This window comes from Thalassophryne amazonica, chromosome 6, assembly GCF_902500255.1.
Source record: "Thalassophryne amazonica chromosome 6, fThaAma1.1, whole genome shotgun sequence".
NCBI lineage: Eukaryota > Metazoa > Chordata > Actinopteri > Batrachoidiformes > Batrachoididae > Thalassophryne > Thalassophryne amazonica.
The window spans coordinates 98,930,758-98,953,930 of record NC_047108.1 but is presented as its reverse complement, the minus strand read 5'-3'; the positions used below and the strand labels follow the sequence as shown (position 1 = coordinate 98,953,930).

Genomic DNA, 23,173 nt, shown 5'->3' with positions numbered 1-23,173 from the left:
AAAATAAAGTTTGTTTGTGCAGCATGTCATTTAATTCCTTAGCTCTTGAAATATCAGGTCACAGAACCCGAGAGGACGCGACAGGCTTCAGTAAAAGAGTTTGTGTCTGTTACTGCCACTTTCACTCAGCCCACCCATCTCAGAAATAATGAATGAGCGTCACAGACCACTTACAGCTCACCCACTCGCCTACTCCTGCCAGCCGCTCGTAATTCTGAAAAAGCCGTGTGTGTCTGCACAAAACATGCAGATACTAAAGTTTCTATCAACATAACAGGCGAGTTTAGCTTTAATTTAATGCAGTGCCAGTTGAGGGAGATAATGCACGTTTCATGATAAAGTGAGGGTTTGTTTTTCCTTGTGCATATAGGATTACTTAAATATAATATGTTAAAAAACGGTTCAGGATTAAATAATCTAATTTGTTTATATATGGAGACACTCGTCTCACCACAGATGAAAGAATAAGAAGTTTCATAATCTGTCCATATTTGCATTCATGTTGGTTTTGATGACATCAGAATGTGGGCTTTATTGTTGACTGCAGAGAACGAGGAGACGGCATGAAAGGAATGTTTTGTTTCTCTCATGAATTTTACATGTGACCACATCTGTAGTCACGTGACACCATTGCCACCCTGAGAAAGAATGGAAATGCCAAAGATTAAAGCATAACTCAGTAATGGCTTCAGCATTACTTTTGCAGCACAGCCTGACACTCCATCCTATCATTTGCTTTAATTTTTATAACTTAGCACAACAAAGGTCATTAACATTTGTCTGAGAATATTCCAACGGAGAAACAATTTTCTTTTGTCGAATCTGTGCCAAGGATTCAGGAGAGGCTGTATTTGTATGTTAGACAAAAGCCATCTCACAGTTATTCCCAGAGTTCTGCTCTCTGTAGGCTTTCAGGCATCCACATCAGGCTGCACATACACACCAGCGCTGACTGCCAAATGGTCCAGTTTAATTTTAAACTTCTTTACTGTTTTATAGTAAAGAGCATTTTAAAAATGTTCACCTTCCAACATAAAGATTTGTTTGATTTTGCATCAGAAAATCAGATCACGTGAGGTAAGGAATGGTGATGCTTTGCATCTTCTGGCTACAACTGTGTTTTCGGGCCACAGTGAGTTTTTTTTTTTAAGAGTTTGTGAATAAAGTCTGAGAAAAAAGTATGAGAAAAAAAATCATAATATTCCAAGATAAAAACTGTAATATTACGAGAATAAAGTCATAGTTTTATGAGAAAAACATCAATATTACGAGAATAAAGTTGTCATTTTATGAGAAAACCTCAATATTATGAGAATAAAGCTGTAATTTTATGAGAAAAACCTCAATACTATGAGAATAAAGTCATAATTTTATGAGAAAAACCTCAATTTACGAGAATAAAGTCATCATTTTATGAGAAAAACCTCAATATTAGGAGAATAAAGCTGTAATTTTATGAGAAAAACCTCAATTTACAAGAATAAAGTTGTAATTTTATGAGAAACACTTGTAATATTACAAGAATAAAGTCAGAATATTATGAGAATAAAGTTGTATTTATACGAGAAGCCACGACTGCCAGTGCTGTGCCAAAGTAGTTATCTCCACCAGGAATTGTATCCCCCGGCATGGGGATACAACTCCACAACACCAGTTCCAGCCATCTCCTCCACGAAGAGGCAATTTTGGGAGCTATTAATTGCCAGAACAACAGGTGAAGTCCGTGTGGTTCCTCCTCCAGAACAGACACATTTTCTTGCATATTCTTTTCAAAGTTCTGATACTAATGATAATGTGGTGTAGATGGGCCAAAAGATGAAGTATTTCCTTATTTGTAACACCTATAATGAAATACAACTTAAAGCACTCCACAGATCTCACTTTGAGAAGCAAAGTTTTTCTCTCATAAAATTATGTCTTTATTCTTGTAAAATTACAAGTTTATTCTTGTAATATTATGACTTTATTCTCAAAGTTGAAAAAACTCAATGTGGCCCTAAAACACCATCATATCTGGCCATGAATCATCATGAAAAAAATAAAAAGAAAGACATTTCACACAGAAAATAAAATCAGATGGGTCTGTGTAGCGACTTGGCACTCAGAATGGACTTTTCTCCTCATACATGGCAGTGAGCTGTGATCAGTGCATGGCACCAGATTGCACAGTGAAGAGGCAGAGAGGCAGTCAGAGCCAGCTCACTGATGACAACAAGCCCTCTATGCTCTCTGGGTCTCCTCTGGCACATGAGCACAGGGTTTGGGTAAGAGCAGATGGCATGTAGACGAGTGGGGGGTGGGTTCAACGACACAAGCTTCCTTCTCAGACACAGAACACCTATCTTTTAATCTCTGACATCACGCCAACAGGGCAAGCACAATGAGATGCAGAGGAGAAACTCCTGACGTGTGTGTGCTGAATAGAGTCATCGCCACGTGACTGTAAAAATGTGATTGTTTCTGATCTGAGCTGCAGATTCTGAGTATGGTGAGATGAGGTAACGGTGTCAAAAGAGCCATTTGTGAGACAATAAAATGTTTTCTCTAAAGCTGGCTGCAGAAATGACTTGACACTGCAACTTGGTGTCAAATTCCAGCTCGTCCTCCACGTCGTAACATCTGGGCGACAAGTCAAGTAGGGGATTGCTTGTTGGGGTGAAATACAGTGGGGAACCTGTGTGCCCTGTGGTCCCTACAGCCCCACAGAGACCCTGAACATGACATGGCTCATGGGCTCTGCTCTGGTGGAACAAGAAGGCTACAAGAGCAGATCAGATGGAGGAAGTGATGGGTTGACAACTAATGACATGAAGGGTCCACAAAATGGGTGCTCTCATCCATTATTCCGTAAAAGAGTTGTGTATGGTTGAACCTTGAGCATTGCTTTTTAGATGACTCAGTAGATGATAGAAGGTATGGGTTTTCTGGTGAAGAAATGGATCAACATCAAAATGTCAAAGTGTACAAGATTATTTATGGGAGCAGCAGAACCCAGACGTGAATCAGTTTGAACACATCCCTCCTGTAACTCCTCTGATTCCAGCTCCATTCACCCAATCTCCTCTATCTCCCATGAGATGCCAACAGCCCCCACCCCCACCCCACCCATCCCTGCTCATGGACAGTCCCATGTGTGGCCAGTTCAGTCTTGTTGCTTCTTACCTGTCAGGAAGACAACCAACCTAGAAATATGCTACAAACTCATTATTAGAGTTTTAAAGTTTTGCATTTTCACTTTGGCCTTTACTTTTCTATTAGTTTTTGTTCTGAGTTCAGTTTTGTTGTAGTTTGATAACTATTGATGATGAGGACTGTGTTTATAAGTAGAGGGAACATGCATCGTGAACCTGCTTTGAAGGCACTTCTGAACATTGGTATTTAATTGCAGAAAAACTCAAATATAGCCTAGTATTGTGATGGTTTATGGCACAATTGATTTCTGCTGCCTCTGAATAGCAATGCACCGTCACTATGCCTGGCGGCACCTCATTTTAAGACCAACACGTGTATGGGTGCACAAAGCGAATTCTGCATGTGAAAATAGCAACTCGATCAGTTAAACATTATCAGCGACACTTGCACTGTGCCCTGCTTTGTGGTACACATCAAATAGCACTCTTCATTTGAAACTTCTTGCTCAAGACAGATAAATTCCTGTTTGTCCTTTGAGGGACAATGAAAATGACACCATACAGTATTTCATCAACAGGTGTGCAAAACCGTTGCATTCAAGAGATACAGTGAACTTAAAGAATCACAGGTGAATTCATATCATTCAATATATAGTGATGCAAAAGTCTTTTGCAAACTGGAAATCATTTGACACTAAAATAAAGATTGCAAAACCAGCCCAAAAGTCTGGTGGAGATGTGTCTTGCAATATAACAGGTGATGCATGCTAAAAAAAAATATCTGCATAGTTATTATTTAACATAAAGCAAATTTTACTTTGAGAAATGAATATACTTTTCATCACTGAAGCATCAATGCTGACATTAAGTGTTATCCAACTCCATGTCAGTCATTTCAAGCTGAACCTCATTTTCACTTATAACCTCGAAACAGTCCAAGAGCCAGAACACTCCTGAAGCTGTCATCATTAAATCACCGACTTCCACTGATGCTCTTCTTGAAGGGCTACCTGCCTTCATTTAATGCTGCACGAGCAGTTACTGTAGGGTGCTCAGCGGGTAGTTAGTGAATGTTAGCGGTCCTACCTTTGTGTTGTCGCTGCTCCTCTGTGATTTTCTAGTCGCTGCTATGAATTCGGACACCCTCTTTCTTCATTACCAGTCCGTTACCATGGATTCAAAACAGCACTCATTTTCATCTTTACCGCAGCATCTGCTCTTAATGTGACTTGACTTCAGGATGTTAAAGCAGGTGAGCAACTAGAGAAAACAAGGGAGGCCCACCAGAATGCCTATGGCAATCCTGGGTCACACCCTGGTAAACTGGGCCCCAGTGCTGGTTATAATAAATCCATTGTGTCTAAACAGTGATGAGTAAATAAACCACAGCAAAAACTTCACACACCAGAGATGCTGCTTGAGAACTGAACTGCGGTGCAACCTCTCTCTTTCAATTAATTTAAGATTTAAAAAAAAAAAAAAAAAAACGAAATAATTTTGTGTGTCTTTTTCTTTTCATGAGTGCTGTTGATTTTCAATGCAGTGGAGTGTTCGAGGGGGTGGATAATTGGTGTGTATTCACTCTGGGTGGCACGGACGTACACACTGTCACACAAAGCTTTTCTGTCTGGAACAAAGTCATTGTATTGTGGATCAGGAGGGCTCGGCTTCCAGACACATGGTGAGATTTAACTCCTTGGGTTCATGGAAGCTTCTTTTCATTGATAAGCTCTTACATCATCAAGCAAGATGACGGCTTTAGTGATTATTAAACTGAACAAACCACTTTTAGCATTTAAACTTTAAAAAAGGCAAAAAGAAGTCATAATTTTTTATTTAAAACCCATAATTGCATTACACTGTCACTCAATAGATAATGCACTGAAACATTTGCAGCCAGATATTTCACTTATTGCATTCGTACAGAGAAATTTGTACTATTTTAAAGGACCTCTTGCACAGAATTTATTACAACTCAGAAATTGGCTATTAGGGGCCATGTGATGATATACCAGTATTAATTTTGCACTTCCATGACACATCTCTAAATATGTGAATCAAAACAAACAGCTGACAGAGACTGCCGAAGACAAAGTACTCGTTTGCCCAGGGCATACTTTCGATTGGAATGTAGACAAACTGCTGCTAATTTCAGAACTGAGCTGTGGATTAATTGCAAAGTTTACATAAGACAGATGTTGTGTCATGATGCCTTGTTTTTAAAGTGATAACTGTGTTAATTTCAGTGCAATTGTGGTATGTGGTATGCTATTCAATTCTCACTCAAAACATTAAGAGAGTTGAGGGCGAAGTCTCAGTCATCTCCTCTCTGTACAGAGCTCACTGGACCAAGCATTGTGTGCAATGCACATGAGTTACTGAAAGTAATGAGTACCTTATTCCTGACTTTTCCCAAGCATCTGCTCTGCAGGTCCACTGATCTGAATGAATGCTGAACCATTTCTTGTGCATGTATGGTCAGTAGTTTCATGATGTGATGTTGCAATGTTCATTTCACTCTGTCTGTTCTCCATTGTGCACCCTCTCGACCCCTTCTGGAAAGAGTTTGAGACCTCTGCATTAAATAAATAAATTTGCTGCTTAGTGATCTGGTTTTTGATCTGGCCAGCAAAACTGACCTGAACCTGATAATCTTTGACAGATATTAAACTATGACTTGCATTGTCATGGAATGTCAGCTACAACATTTTGGCCATGTGGTGTGTTTCTCTGGGTATAATCCAGCAAGCAAGTGATGCAGTGTTGAAGGCACCAGCAGCCAGAGAAGGTGCTGAGTATGCCTACATTTTGGCAAACTAGCTGCAGCAGTTGATGGTTATTTTTGAGTGATGGGGATGAACCTGTTGCCTGTATCGACCTTTCAAACACAAGGGTGTACAGTATAATACATTCTAGCAACACCTTCATAATTTAACATATATGTGATATGGAAGGGGTCTTTAAGGTGTTTCTGTTCTTGTGTCCAGAGGTCAACCATGGCCCTCGGGGACCCCTAACTTGCACATTTTCCATCTCTTCATGCTCTGCCAAAAGCTGATTAGCTCATTCTGGTGTCTCTTAGCTCATGATTAGCTGGGGACGCCTACCCCCTTGCATGAGTCTTCGGGCATTGTTCGCATTTTGCTTGAATTTTGAGTAGTTCAAAGTAGGCGAGGTGACAAAGAATTTCCACAGCCTCTTGTCACATAATAGCAGGATAATACCAGCCCACAGCCATCCTTAGCACTTTGTTCACAAACATGAAATAATTTCAGCCGCGAGTGGTGTTCGAAACCTGAACACTGCGAATGTCTCCTAGCATTCGCGCGCAAATAAGCGAGATGTGTGCACCTGCGAAAGTTGCACTTGACATTTGCAAGAGTGCCATTTACGTGTTTTGTTGCAATTTTGTGTCTCCAACTATTCCCCAACAGTCGCAGCACCATGAGATGGTACCCTAATTCCACCATTCTAGATATAACAAACTTAAAAATAGACTTGTTGACAGGCCCAACTGCAGCAGGTGCACTGTTTTTAAATGCTTCCAGGCCCATTTTGCATGTAACGTAGAGCTGCATCAGGAAGGTCATCCACTACCAAATCAGCATCCATCTAAGAACTGGTGTGGTGAATGTGAATATGCAACTTTTTAACCTTTTCTTTATGTTAAACTCCCCTGATACAAATAAGCAAAATTTAAACTTGAAACAACTTGTTTTACATTTGTGTGATGTGTCTTACAAAAGTCCATACTCTAGACTATTTGCTCTGTGAGACACTGACAAAGCTGATCTGCAGTATATTTAACAGGCTCATACAGTACAGGGAAAAAAAAACCCTATATGATACTAAATTACAGCCTACAGCCTTCCTACTGTTTTCTCTGCACAGAAGGTTCCTTACCTCCTGCTTCCCAAATACAGTAAAAAGTGTGGTGTGCCAGGCTGAAATGCAATAACAACAATTGTTGGTCTTCTTTAGTGTCAAACCCGCATTACAAGATATTCAACTCATCAGGCAGCTGTGCCCAACCCTGTTCCTGGAGGGCCGCTGCCCTGCACGTTTTCTATCTCTCCCTGTTACACTCTGGGGTAATTAACTCTATCAGGTGTTTAGCCAATCAAGAGCTGGAAGACACCACTTTTAAAAAATCAGGTGTGAGTAGGTAGACGTAGAAAACGTCCAGGGCAGCTGGCCTCCAAGAACAGGGTTGGGCAGAGCTTCATTTCATAATTACCAGCCAAAGTCCTCTGCTGTCCTTAGAGTTATGTAAGCTTGTTTTCTAGCTTGTCTTTATATGTTGTAACTTTTCATTAATGCTTTTTAAAATTCATACTGCGATGTCATAGATGTTTTCCTCCTGATTGAAACGCTGCATTTTTCTTCCTCAAAAAAAATAAAATAAAATAAAATAAAATAAAAAAATAAATAATAATCTGAGTTTCTTTTCTAAACCATAGCTTAATATGACTAAATGATTGCAGAGGTTGCAAGACAAACCCCTTCATGGTACATTCAAAATATAGACGGCAGGACAAATTCATGAAGGATATATTTTCTGTACCACCTCCAATCTTGGCAACAACAAAATGCCTTGAATCATACAGCAGTTTCGCTGTAAAGTATGTCATTTTCTCATGTACCGATCATAAATCCAAAGCCCATATTTGATGCAGCAGAACAGACTTTCTTCAATTCAATTAAATTCAAAAAACTTTATTTGTCCCAAAGGGGCAATTCAAACACCAAGAGCAGCAATATTTCAGACAAACAACAACAACAACAAAATGAATTTATAAATAAAAATAAAATAATACCACAATAAATAAATATCAATACAATTATAAGTACTTCAGAAGTAAAATAGTTATATCATAAATTATTAGGGGATTGCAAACACAATTTACTGCTGCCAGGGGAAAAAAAAGGGAGAGGGATTAAGAGGAGTTAAAGAGGTGAACAGCCCTGGGAACAAATTTCTGTGCACAAACACAAAAAAATAAGCACTGAAGAAACATGAAACAAAGAAACACGAACAACACAGTGTCACCACAGTGTGGCGCCATGCCTCTCAGCTTCATACCTGTGCCATTTTATCCCTTTTGACTTTACAATATAATACGTTTTGTGACGCCTCAGAGTTTGCAATATGATTATGAAATAAAGGTAGCACATTTTAAAACTGAATAAAGTTAATCAATCAAAACTGAATGTGTTAAGGAAAGTACATCAGTGAGAAAACTGCCTGGAAAAGAGACGACATTCAAAACTGAAACACTCGTCCTGTCCACCTTTATGTGGTAAATCAATAGATCCTCAGTTGTGTACAGAATAAAAACAGCATTTGTCTTTGCACTTTGGTGGCCAAGAAAGGTGAAAAATTATGTTAATACCAAAACAGAGCATACACAATACAAAGCTTCCATCTAGTATACAGTGGGGGAAATAAGTATTTGATCCACTGTCAAGTTTGCAGGTTTTCCCACCTACAAAGAATGGAGAGGTCTGTAATTTTTATCCTAGGTACACTTCAACTGTGAGAACAGACTCTAAAAAAAATCCAGAAAATCACATTGTATGATTTTTAAATAATTAATTTGCAATTTATTGCATGAAATAAGGATTTGATCCCCTACCAACCAGCAAGAATTCTGGCTCTCACAGAGCTGTTAATTTTTCTTTAAGAAGCCCTCTTATTCGGCACTCTTTACCTGTATTAACTGCACCTGTTTGAACTTGTTACCTGTATAAAAGACACCTGTTCACACACTCAATCAATCACACTCCAACCTGTCCACCATAGCCAAGACCAAAGAGCTGTCTAAGGACACCAGGGACAAAACTGTAGACCTGCACAAGGCTGGGATGGGCTACAGGACAACAGGCAAGCAGCTTGGTAGAAGACAACAACTGTTATGATTATTTATTAGAAAGTGGAAAAAGCACAAGATGACTGTCAATCTCCCTTGGTCTTGGATTCCATGCAAGATCTCACTTTGTGGGGTAAGGATGATTCTGAGAAAGCTCAGAACTACACAGGAGGACCTGGTCAATGACCTGAAGAGAGCTGGGACCAGAGTCACAAAGATTACATTAGTAACACGTGATGCTGTCATGGTTTAAAATCCTGCAGGGCAGCAAGGTCCCCCTGCTCAAGCCAACACATGTCCAGGCCCATTTGAAGTTCACCAGTGACCATCTGGATGATCCAGAGGAGGCATGGGAGAAGGTCATGTGGTCACATGAGACCAGAATAGAGCTTTTTAGAATGAACTCCACTTGCCGTGTTTAGAGGATGAGAACAACCCCAAGAACACCATCCCAACTGTGAAGCATGGGGGTGGAAACATCATACTCTGGGGTGCTCTTCTGCAAAGGGGACAGGACAACTGCACCGTATTGAAGGGAGGATGGATGGGGTCATGTATTGCGAGATTTTGGCAAACAACCTCATTCCCTCAGTAAGAGCATTGAAGATGAGTCATGGCTGGGTCTTCCAGCATAACAATGACCCCAAACACACAGCCAGGGCAACTAAGGAGGGGCTCCATAAGAAGCATTTCAAGGTCCTGGAGTGCCCTGGCCAGTCTCCAGACCTGAACTCAGTAGAAAATCTTTGGAGGGAGCTGAAACTCCAAACCTGAAAGATCTGGAGAAGATCTGTATGGAGGAGTGGACCAAAATCCCTGTTGCAGTGTGTGAAAACTTGGTCAAGAACTACAGGAAACGTCTGACCTCTGTAATAGCAGACAAATGTTTCTGTGTTGTATGGCTGGGGGGCCTGGCTGCCTTTTTGTTTCTGTCTTTTGTTTTTCCTTCCAGGTGGCTTGCATTTGGGACTGAGTGGCTGTGTTGCTGAGGTTATCAGGACCTCACCCTGATCACCTGCGGCTCGTCAGGACTCACAGCTGTGGTGCATCTATATGGATTGGAACATGGTGGCATTTAAGACTGGAGTATACAGTGTGTATTTGCCAGAGACTCGACCTTGTGACCAGATGGGTGAGATCGTCGTCTCGGGAGCCATCTCATCATCAGTGGATGCAGAGAACGTCCAGGGTTTGATGCACGGTCTGTGAAAGAGGAGGGGGTGAGGTCTCACGCTCGTCAGCACACTTCCTGAGGTACGTTAGATTTTGTGACTAACATTTATACAGTCAGTAAATGTGGTGTCCCTCACACCTTTTTATATTGAGCTGTATGTTAGTCATGTATCGGCTTCCACTGCAGTGGAGCTTTGTGAACTGGATGTTCCATGCCTGCAGGTTGGGAAGCTGATTAGTAATCAAGCCAGGAAGTGTTTGCTGTTTGTACACCTTTAAGTGTTCTCTCTGTGTGTAGAGTGTGGACTCACATAATGGTTCCTTCTTTCACAGACTCGGTTTGTTGCGGCCACCTGGGGGGTGTCGGCGGGGTCCTTGGGTCCAAACAGCTTCTGGCTCCGGACCGTTAGCGCTGCTGGGAGCGCACCACGCCAGACCGCACTTTCTTTTGTTATTTTTTGTATCACTGTTATGTATTAAATTCAGTTAGCCTTTGTACCGTGCTCTGCTTATTTCATACTGGGTCCTTCAAACGCTGGTCGGTTCTCCGAGCTGCGTCCAACACATAACAGTAGTCTCTGGCCAAACATCACGGACCCAGCGGTAGCAGAGACGGTAACGCGCCGGGAAGGCGGCAGCAGACGTTCAGAAGTTATCCGGATCAGTTGCGGGTGCTCTCCACCCGGATGGTGCGTGTTTGAGAACCCATTATTGAATACTGATTCGTGCTCTCTTGCAGCCGTGTTCCTGTGTGTGCCTTATCCGTGGGTCGTGGTGGAGTGTGACTGGCAACGGCTTCGCGTCGCACTTCGACCGGATAAGAGGTTTGAACGGGAGCTGCAGGAGTGAGTCTGTAATGGGTGAACGCGCACGGCGGAGCTCTATGGCACGGGTCGCGGTGCTTCCTGTGTTACAGTCGTAGCCCCGTTTTCCCGGGTAATGATAGCTACTGCGTCTGTTGTGTCAGCTCCGGTGTTATTTAGTTGAATCACATTTTTGGTTGTGTGCTGCTCACAGAAAGGCAGCATGAGTTTGTTTTCTCAGTTACCAAAGGGGGTTTTTCATTTTTAGCACTTTGGCTCCCTCTTTTGGTGACTGAGTCACATTACCGTCAAGCTCTTAAGTTGGAACAGGTGTGTTCCATTTGTTGGAGCTTGACGGTATAAATCACTTATTTGTTTTGTGTTAGTTCATTTTGTGTGGGTGTTTTTTGAGTTGGTTTTTGTGTGGGATTTTATTTTTTGTTTTTCACTATTTAGTGTCTGGGGTCGTGACCCTGCAGTTCTGCCAAAAAAAAAAAAAAAAAAAAAAAAAAGGACCCGAGCAACCTTATGTCAGTCTGTTAGTCTTTCTTTTTATTTTTTTTTTTTCAGTTTCACCTCCCAGGGTTTGATGGGACGGTCCCCTGGGGGGTCATGGGGGGGGTATTTGGGTTGTTGTTTTTTCTTTCTTTTTTTTTGTTTTGTTTTTTGTTATGCCCTCTCTTCTCCTCTGACTCCAGCCGTGTGAGCCGTAGTGTCAGCGTTGCTGGAGTGGTGCAGTTAGGTTGTGCTGGGCGTTTCCCAGGTAACCTCTGCACCCGGGAGGGGAGGGGGGGGTTTGCGGTATTTTGTTTTTGTTCCCTCTCTTCTCCTCTGGCTCCAGCCGTGTGAGCCGTAGTGTCGGCGTTGCTGGAGTGGTGCAGTGTGGTTATGCTGGGCGTTTCCCAGGTAACCTCTGCACCTGGGGGGGGGGGGGGTGTTTTCCCCCCAGTTTCCGCCCTTAGGGTTTGACTGTGGTGTCCTCTGGGGGGGAAAGGGCTGTGGGTCCATCTAGCCATAGACGGCCGGGGCTGGGTCCGTTGGTCGTGAGGGGAGGCGTCTCCTGGGGTTGACGAGTGGTCCTCTGGGAGGCGCTGGGAGTCCCCGTGGGTGACGTTGGATCCCAGAGGGACCTCGGCTGTGGTTATTACTCCTGGAGCTGGCGGGAAGTCCTCTGGGGGGAGTTGGTCCCTACATGTCGTTTGGGGGGGGGGGGGGGGGGTGTTTTAGCGCTTTTATTTGTAGGCTTAAGTTTGGGGTTTTTCTTTTCTCCTCATCCCGGGGTTTGATGGGACGGTCCCCTGGGGAGGGGGGGGGGGGGGGGTGGTTTGGTTGTTTGTGTTTGTCTTTTTTGTTTTATGACTAATGACCGCACATGGTTGGATAAAGGCTGACCGCACAGGTTTAAGAAATCCTGGCCACACCTGTGCTAAGTGACTGACTGAAACAAAGGCAAGGATGCAGCCAGAGGAGAGGACATCAACCATTCTGTTGGAAGACGAATGCAGATGCGGTTTCCAGCCATGGTCCCTGGAGGGGGGTGTTTCTCCTGGGCCAGGTTTGTGTGGTCGCCGGGAGGCTTCCCGTGAGGGTGGGGTACTGTTGTATGGCTGGGGGGCCTGGCTGCCTTTTTGTTTCTGTCTTTTTCCTTCCAGGTGGCTTGCATTTGGGACTGAGTGGCTGTGTTGCTGAGGTTATCAGGACCTCACCCTGATCACCTGCGGCTCGTCAGTACTCACAGCTGTGGTGCATCTATATGGATTGGAACATGGTGGCATTTAAGACTGGAGTATACAGTGTGTATTTGCCAGAGACTCGACCTTGTGACCAGACGGGTGAGATCATCGTCTCGGGAGCCATCTCATCATCAGTGGATGCAGAGAACGTCCAGGGTTTGATGCACGGTCTGTGAAAGAGGAGGGGGTGAGGTCTCACGCTCGTCAGCACACTTCCTGAGGTACGTTAGATTTTGTGACTAACATTTATACAGTCAGTAAATGTGGTGTCCCTCACACCTTTTTATATTGAGCTGTATGTTAGTCATGTATCGGCTTCCACTGCAGTGGAGCTTTGTGAACTGGATGTTCCATGCCTGCAGGTTGGGAAGCTGATTAGTAATCAAGCCAGGAAGTGTTTGCTGTTTGTACACCTTTAAGTGTTCTCTCTGTGTGTAGAGTGTGGACTCACATAATGGTTCCTTCTTTCACAGACTCGGTTTGTTGCGGCCACCTGGGGGGTGTCGGCGGGGTCCTTGGGTCCAAACAGCTTCTGGCTCCGGACCGTTAGCGCTGCTGGGAGCGCACCACGCCAGACCGCACTTTCTTTTGTTATTTTTTGTATCACTGTTATGTATTAAATTCAGTTAGCCTTTGTACCGTGCTCTGCTTATTTCATACTGGGTCCTTCAAACGCTGGTCGGTTCTCCGAGCTGCGTCCAACACATAACAGTAGTCTCTGGCCAAACATCACGGACCCAGCGGTAGCAGAGACGGTAACGCGCCGGGAAGGCGGCAGCAGACGTTCAGAAGTTATCCGGATCAGTTGCGGGTGCTCTCCACCCGGATGGTGCGTGTTTGAGAACCCATTATTGAATACTGATTCGTGCTCTCTTGCAGCCGTGTTCCTGTGTGTGCCTTATCCGTGGGTCGTGGTGGAGTGTGACTGGCAACGGCTTCGCGTCGCACTTCGACCGGATAAGAGGTTTGAACGGGAGCTGCAGGAGTGAGTCTGTAATGGGTGAACGCGCACGGCGGAGCTCTATGGCACGGGTCGCGGTGCTTCCTGTGTTACAGTCGTAGCCCCGTTTTCCCGGGTAATGATAGCTACTGCGTCTGTTGTGTCAGCTCCGGTGTTATTTAGTTGAATCACATTTTTGGTTGTGTGCTGCTCACAGAAAGGCAGCATGAGTTTGTTTTCTCAGTTACCAAAGGGGGTTTTTCATTTTTAGCACTTTGGCTCCCTCTTTTGGTGACTGAGTCACATTACCGTCAAGCTCTTAAGTTGGAACAGGTGTGTTCCATTTGTTGGAGCTTGACGGTATAAATCACTTATTTGTTTTGTGTTAGTTCATTTTGTGTGGGTGTTTTTTGAGTTGGTTTTTGTGTGGGATTTTATTTTTTGTTTTTCACTATTTAGTGTCTGGGGTCGTGACCCTGCAGTTCTGCCAAAAAAAAAAAAAAAAAAAAAAAAAAGGACCCGAGCAACCTTATGTCAGTCTGTTAGTCTTTCTTTTTATTTTTTTTTTTTCAGTTTCACCTCCCAGGGTTTGATGGGACGGTCCCCTGGGGGGTCATGGGGGGGGTATTTGGGTTGTTGTTTTTTCTTTCTTTTTTTTTGTTTTGTTTTTTGTTATGCCCTCTCTTCTCCTCTGACTCCAGCCGTGTGAGCCGTAGTGTCAGCGTTGCTGGAGTGGTGCAGTTAGGTTGTGCTGGGCGTTTCCCAGGTAACCTCTGCACCCGGGAGGGGAGGGGGGGGTTTGCGGTATTTTGTTTTTGTTCCCTCTCTTCTCCTCTGGCTCCAGCCGTGTGAGCCGTAGTGTCGGCGTTGCTGGAGTGGTGCAGTGTGGTTATGCTGGGCGTTTCCCAGGTAACCTCTGCACCTGGGGGGGGGGGGTGTTTTCCCCCCAGTTTCCGCCCTTAGGGTTTGACTGTGGTGTCCTCTGGGGGGGAAAGGGCTGTGGGTCCATCTAGCCATAGACGGCCGGGGCTGGGTCCGTTGGTCGTGAGGGGAGGCGTCTCCTGGGGTTGACGAGTGGTCCTCTGGGAGGCGCTGGGAGTCCCCGTGGGTGACGTTGGATCCCAGAGGGACCTCGGCTGTGGTTATTACTCCTGGAGCTGGCGGGAAGTCCTCTGGGGGGAGTTGGTCCCTACATGTCGTTTGGGGGGGGGGGGGGGGTGTTTTAGCGCTTTTATTTGTAGGCTTAAGTTTGGGGTTTTTCTTTTCTCCTCATCCCGGGGTTTGATGGGACGGTCCCCTGGGGAGGGGGGGGGGGGGGGGGGGTGGTTTGGTTGTTTGTGTTTGTCTTTTTTGTTTTATGACTAATGACCGCACATGGTTGGATAAAGGCTGACCGCACAGGTTTAAGAACTCCTGGCCACACCTGTGCTAAGTGACTGACTGAAACAAAGGCAAGGATGCAGCCAGAGGAGAGGACATCAACCATTCTGTTGGAAGACGAATGCAGATGCGGTTTCCAGCCATGGTCCCTGGAGGGGGGTGTTTCTCCTGGGCCAGGTTTGTGTGGTCGCCGGGAGGCTTCCCGTGAGGGTGGGGTACTGTTGTATGGCTGGGGGGCCTGGCTGCCTTTTTGTTTCTGTCTTTTTCCTTCCAGGTGGCTTGCATTTGGGACTGAGTGGCTGTGTTGCTGAGGTTATCAGGACCTCACCCTGATCACCTGCGGCTCGTCAGTACTCACAGCTGTGGTGCATCTATATGGATTGGAACATGGTGGCATTTAAGACTGGAGTATACAGTGTGTATTTGCCAGAGACTCGACCTTGTGACCAGACGGGTGAGATCATCGTCTCGGGAGCCATCTCATCATCAGTGGATGCAGAGAACGTCCAGGGTTTGATGCACGGTCTGTGAAAGAGGAGGGGGTGAGGTCTCACGCTCGTCAGCACACTTCCTGAGGTACGTTAGATTTTGTGACTAACATTTATACAGTCAGTAAATGTGGTGTCCCTCACACCTTTTTATATTGAGCTGTATGTTAGTCATGTATCGGCTTCCACTGCAGTGGAGTTTTGTGAACTGGATGTTCCATGCCTGCAGGTTGGGAAGCTGATTAGTAATCAAGCCAGGAAGTGTTTGCTGTTTGTACACCTTTAAGTGTTCTCTCTGTGTGTAGAGTGTGGACTCACATAATGGTTCCTTCTTTCACAGACTCGGTTTGTTGCGGCCACCTGGGGGGTGTCGGCGGGGTCCTTGGGTCCGAACAGCTTCTGGCTCCGGACCGTTAGCGCTGCTGGGAGCGCACCACGCCAGACCGCACTTTCTTTTGTTATTTTTTGTATCACTGTTATGTATTAAATTCAGTTAGCCTTTGTACCGTGCTCTGCTTATTTCATACTGGGTCCTTCAAACGCTGGTCGGTTCTCCGAGCTGCGTCCGACACATAACATTCTGTACCAATTGTTAAGGTCTGTTTTTCTCGGGGATCAAATATTTATTTCATGCAATAAAATACAAATTATTTAAAAATCATACAATGTGATTTGCTGGATTTTTTTTTTTTTTAGATTCTGTCTCACAGTTGAAGTGTACGTACGATAAAAATTACAGACCTCTCCATTCTTTGTAGGTGGGAAAACCTGCAAAATGGACAGTGCATCAAATACTTTTTTCCCCCACTGTAGCAACCTTAAATCACTGAACATTATATCCACAGCCTTTCAGCCATGAAAGCAATCAAATGTTGGCAAAAACTGTAACCCAACTGTACTTTCTCTTGGCCAACATAATCAAAAACCTGACTGTTTAGGTGGGAATTTGCAGGAACCAAACCATTTGGTAACCATTTTACCACAGTGTAAAATCAACTCTATCATGCTGTCAATGACTCTTAATGGAGTTGGAAAAACTTAATTTGATAAGATGGTAGAACTGATTTTACTCTATAATCAAATGTATTTAACTTTATTTTGACTGGGACCAAATGTTGTCCCGGCAGAGTAGATTTTACTCTGCAAAATAGACCAGAGTGGGGAGGAGAGTGATGGTATTTTTAAGGGTAAACTAAAGATCTAGCTTTTTCTGATTTTTAGTTGAATTTTACATTTTACTACTTTCTAATGAATTTTAATTACTGTGGTCCTGCTCTAGTTGTGTGTGTATGTGTGTGTGTGTGTGTGTGTGTGTGCGTGTGTGTGTATTTGCATGGGGAGGGTGGTTGCGTGGGGTATGTGGTACTATTTTATTATGAAAGCCATCATAATTTTTTTGGAGGGACTGCATACTAGTGTTTCCTCTCATCGAAGTAACATGAAGAATCGTCTCAGCAAATCCAGTCTCCATAAACCTGTAAATGCGACTAAGAAACATAAACATTAAAGCTCCCTGAATGTCAGATCTTATAATCACCAATACACCTACACAGCGCCGACATCTATTGAGCATATACAAGCGGAACACAATGCAATAGTCAAACATGTACCGCAATTGTTTCTCATGTAAAGATACACATCACATATCAAAGCTGCTGTAACCTTGAAAAAATTTACAAGACAGCATCACATAAAGTATATTTACCTGAATCAAAATAACTACAGTTTTCTCATCTTCATGATTTCACTATAAGCAATAATCTGTATTTTGACATCCATACTCACTTCAGGCTTCTTTCATTTCCAACCTCAATATAATTGGTTGAGTTGGATGAAGGATTAAGTTGAACTGGCCCATCTGTTATTAGAATTAAGGTCATGTGTTACTGCTGCCAACTGACTGTTAAAGCACAGGTAGCTAGAAACATTTAAACCAGGGGTGGCCAAGTTCGGTCCTTGAGATCTACCTTCCTGACACTCTTAGTTGTCTCCCTGTTCCAACACAACTGAATCCAATGAAAGACCGTTAGCAGGGTTTTAAAGAGTCTTTCACTGGATCCACCCCTGATTTAAACTAAACAGTTGGTCACAATTTATTGAAATCACTAAATATTCTGATTTTAAGTGAGGTAAAGCCAGGAGTGCTATAAAATGGTACAAGTCCAATTCAAATGGGCGTACCATATGTTATCATATACCTATAAATGATACGTCAATATGATTGGATAAAACACTAAAGAATAAATAGCAATACATCCTTTTCACGGATGGGTAATATTTTTCATACCACCCGAGTAAAATCCACAAAATGAATGTCGCCTTGGTAATCAGCCAATCCGGACAGCGGAGCGGCGCCACGACGAAGAGGCACGGTCAGAAGAACTGTGAAATACTGATGAGTCACTATTAATAATTTCTTACGTGTCCAACCTCGTAGGTTGATCGTTAAAATTAAATTTGTTAGTTCTAAAAGCCATCATAATTATTTATAGGAAAACGTTCTATTTTTTTTATTCTAAGGTTTGAACTTTGTTTACACAGGAGAGAAAAGTGAGAAAATGTTAATGCCTGTTTGAGAAAAGTGTATAAAGTGTGTAGTGAGGGTTTTACAGCCTTAAAACATTTATAATAATTGTAAAAAATAACGCTGACTACTTCGCGGATGTCGCCTATCGCGGGTTATTTTTAGAATGTAACTCCTGCGATAAACGAGGGACCACTGTATGATAAAATCGTTATCAAGTTGTTTACCAATGAATATGGCTTTCTGCACCCTTTAGAAAACCATACAACATTTATCATTTATAGGTATATGATAAAATCGTTATCAAGTTGTTTACCAATGAATATGGCTTTTCAGAAAACCATACACCCTGAGGCCCAAGGCCGAAGGGTGTATGGTTTTCTTCAGTCCAGTGAAAAATCGTGTGAGAAATTCAACCAGGTTTTCATCCTAACAGTTCTTCATGCCTCCAGACAGCTTATTCCATAGTGGATGGGTTTTTGTGTGTGTGTGTGCATGTGTGTGTGTTAGAAGAATTAGCACCGTCAGTTAGCTCATTCTAATTATCATCTGTCAGCAAAACAAACTGTGCCATGTTTAGCTAAACGCCGCCTCCACTAGTGTGTGAGTTCGCAGTGCAATGGTACAAAATGTATGGAACCAAATTTGCATGCTAAATGCAACACAGCACAAATGGGATGAATAATCCATGTCACATGACATACAAAGCACCAATCAAATGACAAGGATCCACTCAGCTGTTATATAAAATGGGAATAATGAAATAAAATGGGATCTTTTAAGGCAACATTTTAAAGTTGGGGTTGAATGATGAGGTGGGGTCAGGTGCAGAACTGGTGCCTTCACATCACCTGTTACAAGTCCAGCACTGTATTTCTATATTTAAAGGTGATATAACTAAAAATTTAAAACAAAATAGCGGCCAACAACAATCTCCTATGTCAAGATGCAGTGGTGTAATAGAGCTCTGTGCAGAGAATGAAACAACATTGTGTTATCTGAGCTTTTTTGTCCCTGGTTTAGGGCCTTTCACACATAGTGTGAATTTGGTTGAATTATGGCGAAATAGTGCGAAACAGCTCAAATTAGCGCACCACAAAACATCGCACCAACAGGCAGGCGTGCATGATTCCGGTGCAATGGTTTGTGCACGTGACAGTGTCTTTTGAGCAGAAATACGTGGGACGAGCTGCACCACATCACACTGCTGATGTGGCGGAAAATAAAATAAAAACTAGCTGTATAATTAGTGAATATCACTGGGTTGATATAAAAAAATACATAAAAGGGGATGCAATACAGAACCCCGTGGTTAAATAACTCTGGTTAAAAAAAATGCCACTCACAGGATTTGAACCCACACACTCTGATTACCAGACAGAAACTTTCCACTGCATCACAATCACTGTCTTATAATAGGAGCGTGAAATGGTTAAATTCAACAAGCAGATAAACTTATTTTCTAAAAAAATAATAAAAGTGCTGTGATAACTGACCAAACAGTGTTTGGTACGGCGTATTTCTGCTGATGTGTGACTGAAAGTGGTGTATTTGTCATACTGTTGGCCTGTCCCTGCGGCGCCCTCCTCACTGTCATGTCAGACAGACGTGACGTTCAGATCGCCTGCTGCATGTCCACATGAACTGCACTGAATAAACACTGCAGAAATATTTACTTGAAAAAAAAACTCAGAAATTCCAAGTAAATTTTACAAGGATAATTCTTAAGTAAATTTTCTTGCATATATTAGTTTATCTAAAAGAATAACTCAAGTAACATTTACTAGTAATTATCAACTGAATATTTTCATTTAATTTTACTCTGTCTTTATTCATAAAAAGTAAAACATTTCAGCTGTTCCTCTTGTTTTCACTCAAGGTTGCCACAGCAGATCCAATTTGCAACTGCATTTTGATTTGGTACAAATTCTACACTGGACGCCCTTTGTGACACACCTCCACATTACATGGAAATGTGTTTGATGGGCTCTCACAGGGCACACTCTGTCTTTCAGCCGCTGGTGTGCGCAAATAGTTGTAGCAAAAGGTGTATGAGGCAGCTACGAATTTACACGTTTTTGCATACGATTCCTGCTTCATGCACACTTCGACCAAATTCGCACTATGTGTGAATGGGCCCTTACAGTTCCAGTCTGGCTGCAAGCAAGTTTAGTGCATGAGATTCCAGCATGTACACATTTAATGCATGCGAATCCCACCCTGTGAAACCGTTGCACCTCCATATGGTTACAAAGCCACAGAAGTAGATAGATCGATAGATAGATAGATAGATAGATAGATAGATAGATAGATAGATAGATAGATAGATAGATAGATAGATAGATAGATAGATAGATAGATAGATAGATAGATAGATAGATAGATAGATAGATAGATAGATAGATAGATAGATAGATAGATAGATAGATAGATAGATAGATAGATAGATAGATAGATACTTTATTGATCCCAGAGGGAAATTCAAGGCATCCAGCAGCTTACACATTAGACAAGACACACACATTGCACCAGACAGACAAAATAGGGTTAAGTAAATAAAAGAAAAATGGACTAATCAATAAAAGCTACTAACTAAAAATAAAATAAATTTGTGTGCAAGTGCAGCATCCAGTCTCAGAGAATATGACAGAGGAGTAAATGTAGTAGTGCAGTAGTGAGGAGGTAGCACAGATGTAAACAGTACACAATGTGAACAGTGTAGGTTGTGCAAAGAAGTAAGCAGTGTAAACAGTGTTGGTAGTGCAAAAGAAAGCAATAAAAGGTCAAACAGATGTGTCACAGGATTATTTCTTACTGAGATGGGAAGAATTGAACAGTCTGATGGCCTGAGGGACAAAAGACTTCCTGAATCTGTCCGTGTGGCAGGACTGGGACAGCAGTCTGCCGCTGAATGAGCTCCTCTGCCTGATGATGGCGCTGTGCAGAGGGTGCTCAACATCGTCCATGATGGCCAGCAGTTTACAGAGGGTCCTTCTCTCTGCCACTGATGTTAGTGTCTCCAGCTCTGTTCCCAGCACTAAACCAGCTTTCCTCACCAGCCTGTCCAGTCGCCCGGCGTCCCTCCTCTTCATGCTGCTCCCCCAGCAGACCACCACAGAGAAGAGGACACTGGCTACCACAGACTGGTAGAACATTCGCAGGAGTTTATGGCAGATCCTGAAGGACCCTAACCTCCTCAGGAAGTACAGTCTGCTCTGTCCCTTCCTGTAGAGGGTGTCAGTATTGGCTGACCAATCCAACCTATCGTCCATAAGTGTCCCCAGATATTTGTAAGTCTGGACCACCTCCACATCGACCCCCTCAATGGAGACTGGCTGCAGAGTGGGCCCGGACCTTCTGAAGTCCACTACCATCTCCTTTGTTTTGGCAATGTTCAGCTGCAGGTGGTTTGATTTGCACCACTCCACAAAGTCCTGTATCAGGTCCCTGTACTGTCTTTCCTGTCCCTCTCGCACACATCCCACAATAGCAGTGTCGTCTGAAAACTTCTGCATGTGGAACGACTCCGAGTTGTAATTGAAGTCTGATGTGTACAGAGTGAACAGAACTGGAGAGAGCACAGTTCCTTGTGGTGCTCCAGTGCTGCTGATCACTGTGTCCGAGGTGCAGTTACTGAGTCTGACGTATTGTGGTCTTCCAGTTAGATAATCAATGATCCAGGTGACCAGATGAGTGTCCACCTCCATCTCCATGAACTTGTCTCTCAGTAGCAGGGGCTGGATGGTGTTGAAGGCACTGGAGAAGTCAAAAAACATGACCCTCACAGCGCTGTTACCCCTGTCCAGATGAGAGTGTGCCCTGTGAAGGAGGTAGAGGATGGCGTCCTCCACTCCCACCTTCTCCCTGTATGCAAACTGCAGTGGGTCCTCAGCATGTCTGACCTGAGGTCTGAGGACGCTCAGCAGCAGTCGCTCCATGGTCTTCATCACGTGGGATGTCAAAGCGACTGGCCTGTAGTCATTCAGCTCCTTTGGGTGTGCCTTCTTAGGAACTGGAATGACACAGGATGTCTTCCATGTGACTGGGGCCTTTCTGAGACGCAGGCTCAGGTTGAAAACATGCTGGAGGGGCTCCCCCAGTTGGTTGGCGCAGGCCTTAAGCATTCTGGGACACACTTTATCCGGGCCTGCTGCCTTCCTGGGGTGGAGTCTCCTTAGCTCTCTCCTGACCTGGTCTGCCGTGAAGGAGGGAGGACGGTGAGAGTGGGTGCTTGTTCCGGCTGACGATGATGATGATGATGGTGGTGAGGATGGTGAGGGTGAGGATGAGGGCTGATCCACTGTGGGTTTTGGTGCTGACGGTGATGATGATGATGGTGAGGGTGAGGGCTGATCTGCTGGGGGTTTTGATGGTGATGAAGTGATAACTGCTGCGGGAGGGGTTGATGGGGGGTTTGCAGAGGTAGAACAATCAAACCTGTTAAAAAAGTCGTTAAACTGGTTTGCTCTGTCCACACCCCCATCTACTGGGCTGCGGCTGCTGCTTTTGCAGCCTGTGATGGTTTTCATTGCATCCCAGACCTCCTTCATGTTGTTGTCTTGCAGCTTTCTCTCCACCTTCTTCCTGTAGGACTCCTTGGCCTCTTTAAGGCGAGCCTTTAGTTCCCGCTGTACACGCCTAAGCTCCGTCCCATCTCCGTCTTTGAACGCCCTCTTCTTTTGGTTTAGAAGATTCTTGACATCTAGTACTCTAGTCACTGTACAGCTTTTGAACTTTTTTCCAAGTTGGCAGACAGTAAACATTTTCCAAAAGTTTCTCCAAAAACCATGTTCAAAGAGCAAAATGTCTAGCTCTCCACGAACAGGGATGGTGACCTCTGCAGTACTTTAAATACACTCAACAAAAATATAAACGCAACACTTTTGGTTTTGCTCCCATTTTGTATGAGATGAACTCAAAGATCTAAAACTTTTTCCACATACACAATATCACCATTTCCCTCAAATATTGTTCACAAACCAGTCTAAATCTGTGATAGTGAGCACTTCTCCTTTGCTGAGATAATCCATCCCACCTCACAGGTGTGCCATATCAAGATGCTGATTAGACACCATGATTAGTGCACAGGTGTGCCTTAGACTGCCCACAATAAAAGGCCACTCTGAAAGGT

The 23,173-nt window shown here is 43.6% G+C and overlaps 1 protein-coding gene across 1 annotated transcript in view; it reads right to left on the bottom strand.

Moving 5' to 3' along the window:
• Positions 1-4,626, bottom strand: part of nfascb (neurofascin homolog (chicken) b) — a 56,554-nt gene extending 51,928 nt beyond the window's left edge. The window contains exon 1 of the mRNA XM_034172914.1: positions 4,218-4,626. The gene's annotated coding sequence lies outside the window, so the exon portion shown is untranslated. The remainder of the gene's footprint in view (positions 1-4,217) is intronic.
• Between the last annotated feature and the right edge of the window lie 18,547 nt (positions 4,627-23,173).